General features: G+C 41.2%; 1 non-coding gene across 1 annotated transcript; it reads right to left on the reverse strand.

Annotated features, from left to right (window-relative positions):
* Nucleotides 1-1,707: 1,707 nt before the first annotated feature.
* On the reverse strand, nucleotides 1,708-1,815 carry LOC148546044 (small nucleolar RNA R71). The gene has a single exon (XR_015901173.1). It is a non-coding gene; the product is annotated as a small nucleolar RNA R71 (small nucleolar RNA).
* Between the last annotated feature and the right edge of the window lie 1,545 nt (nucleotides 1,816-3,360).

A 3,360-nucleotide genomic window follows, 5' to 3' on the forward strand; every position in this document is an offset into this window, starting at 1 on the left:
TAGTTGATGCACACGCGCCACGCATTTTGTACTCTCTTGTGACCACTTCACCATCATCCTTTTCAACCACAGTGATGCCCGATTTCTTGGGAACAACCTGGATCGGGCTCACCCATTCACTATCAGAAATTGGGTATATGATACCCGCATCGAGTAGCCTAGTGACCTCCTTCTTTACCACATCAAGGATGGTCGAGTTGAGCCTCCTTTGTGGTTGCCTAACCGGCCTAGCTCCCTATTGGAGAAATATACGATGCATGCACTTGCGAGGGTCAATCCCCACAATATCAGCTAGGCTCCAACCAATTGCCTTCTTGTACCTTCTCAGAACATCTAGGAGCTTTTCTTCTTCTTCACTCGAAAGCTCACTAGCAATAATGACCGGAAACTCTTGGTTGTTCTCTAAGAAAGCATACTTCAAATGAGATGGAAGAGGTTTTAGTTCACTCTTTGCCTCAAGCTGAGGTTCCTTTTCATCAAGCTCATGGAGTTCATTCTCAACAATTTTCTCATGTTCATCCTCTTGGTCATCCGTCTCTTCAACAATAGGGTAGCATATGTTGTTGTGGTCTTCTTCTTGCACTTCCACTACCACTTCATCAATTACATCACATCAGAGAACAGAATGCTCTTCAGGAGGATTCTTCATGGCTTCATCCAAATTGAACTTGATAGTTTTGTCTCCAACCTCAAAGGAATATGTGCCGGTAAAGGCATCTAACTTGAATTTAGAGGTCTTAAGGAAGGGTCTACCAAGTAGAACGGAGGATGAGCTTCTATTTTCTGTTGGGGGCATTTCAAGGATGTAAAAGTCAACCGAAAAAACCAAATCCTCGATCGCCACAAGTACGTCTTCGGCTATTCCTATCACCGTGATCACACTTTTATCGGCTAAGGCAAACTTCGCCGCCGACTTCTTTAAAGGAGCTAAATTCAACCGCGCAAAAATGGATAATGGCACGATGCTTACACAAGCTCCTAGATCACACATACAGTCATGAAAAGTGCGCCCACCAATACAACAAGACACCAAACAAGGTCCAGGGTCACCACATTTCTTTGGAATAGGCTCCATCAAGGAAGAAATTGAACTACCCAAGGATAATGTCTCCAATTCTTCTATCATATCCTTGTGTGTACACAAGTCTTTCAAAAATTTTGCATACTTTGGAATTTGTTGAATGGCATCAAGAAGTGGCATGGTTACCTCAACCTTTGATAAACCCATATTTCAGGAGTTCTTTTGTGCTTAATTTGAGTGATTTATACAATCTTTCACCTACTTATTCACATTAATTGCATGGTTTTACTTTCCCTTCCTTATTATGTCATATTGTGAAAAACATGTTTCCTAAGCTTTAAAAAATTAATTATTTTAATTACCTTTATTTCCATTCGATGCCGTGATTAGTGTGTTGTGTAGTTTCAGATTTTCTAAGGCAGAATGACTTAAAGGACGGAAAAGGAAACATACATGGCCTACCTGCTCAAGAGCCTATCAAGCACTTGAGAGATTTCCAGGCAGCCTATTCTACTGTCAGGCGTGATGGTACTGATGAAACTTCAATTTTGCTGAAAGCTTTCCCATTTTCTCTTGAGGGAAAAGCAAGAGAGTGGTACTACACTCAACCTCTAGCAAATGTATCCAACTGGGATACACTCAGAAAGGAGTTTTTGGAGAAATTCTTTCCATCTGAAGTTACTGATAAACTGAGGAAGGATATTTCCACAATTGTTCAGGATGACAATGAGACTCTCTTTGAATACTGGGAGCGCTTCAATAATCTTCTGGAAGCATGCCCCCATCACATGATTGACAAGATAGTGTTACTCAGCTATATCACACAGGGCATGAGGCCCCAAGATAAGACCACATTGGAAAGTGCTAGCAATGGGTCTATGAAGAAGTACAAGACCACTGATGAGGCTTGGCAATTGATCAGTGATTTAGCTGAATCTACTAGGAACCACAGGCAAAAGCAAAAGCCGTTGCAGAAGTATCCTCTAACAGAGAGACTGCGGCTCTAGCTCAGAGTATATATGAGATGACCAACTTGCTGAAGCAGATGCAATTGAATCAACAATAAGCTCAGCAAGCTCAGCAACCTCCTCCACCACAGCAAAACCAACAACTAGTCCCACAGAGAGTTTGCAGAATCTGTGCTGATTATAGCCATTATACTGATGAATGCCCGCAGCTCCAACAAGAAGACAACATGATGGCATCCACTCATAACTTCTATGACCGCCCCAACCAAGGGTATAATCAAAGTGGAAATAATAACCATGGATGGCAGGACAATTCTAATCAGAATTGGAGGGACAACAATAACAGTGGAGGCAGAGATAATCACGGAAATCAGAGGTGGAATAATAATAACAACAGGCAGCAGAATCAACCTTACAGAGCACCTCACCTGAGGTAAAACCAAGGACCACAGAATAATCAACAGCAGACCTCTCAATTTACTCATTCTTCTTTATCTCCTAATGAAGAGCTACTACAATCTTTTGAGCGAAGACAACATACCATGGAAAGTAACATCATGAATAGTATTAATACCAGTCTGAATGGTCTCACCTCTACTTTGCAAGCTCTTATGTCATAGATTGGATCAACGCAAAATTCCAGTAATCAACCTTCAAGCTCCACTGGAATCCCCTCTCAACCATTACCCAATCCAAAGGGAGGCATTAATGCCATCACCCTAAGGTCTGGAACCACACTGTAGGAGAAGAATCAGGAGGAACCAAGCCCACCAGAACACACCTCAGCTGAAGAGGTAGTAGAAATAGAAGATGTTGAAGAGGAAGAGGACATGCAGGACATAGCTGAAGAAGAAATAGCTCAACCACAGGAAGAAGCACCAAAAGGCGCAGACACCATAGAAAACACTACTCCTATTCCATTTCCACAACTTGCAAGGAAGCTCAGAAAGCAGCTGGAACCCGACCCCAAAATGGTAGAAATATTCAAAAAGGTTGAGGTAATTGTTCCTCTTTTTTATGTTATTCAGCAGGTACCTAAATATGAAAAGTTTCTAAAAGACTTATGTATCCATAAAGACAAAATTAATGAATTAGAAACTATTCCTTTAGGTAGTTCTATATCTGCTTTAATGGGAGGATTACCTGAAAAATGTAGTGATCCAGGTCCTTGTATAGTTAGCTGTACTATTGGTGCTGTAGTAATTTATGATTGCATGTGTGATTTAGGAGCATGTGTCAGTATAATGCCTTTGTCAATATATGATATTTTGAGGCTCCCTCCCTTAAAAAGGTCGGCAGCTCATTTTGTATTAGCAGATAAAAGCATTATTACAGTGGCTGGAGTTGCTGAAGATGTTTTGGTGAACATTA

The sequence above is a fragment of the Arachis ipaensis genome, chromosome B9 (genome assembly GCF_059453495.1).
Source record: "Arachis ipaensis isolate K30076 ecotype BB chromosome B9, ASM5945349v1, whole genome shotgun sequence".
Classification (NCBI taxonomy): Eukaryota; Viridiplantae; Streptophyta; class Magnoliopsida; order Fabales; family Fabaceae; genus Arachis; species Arachis ipaensis.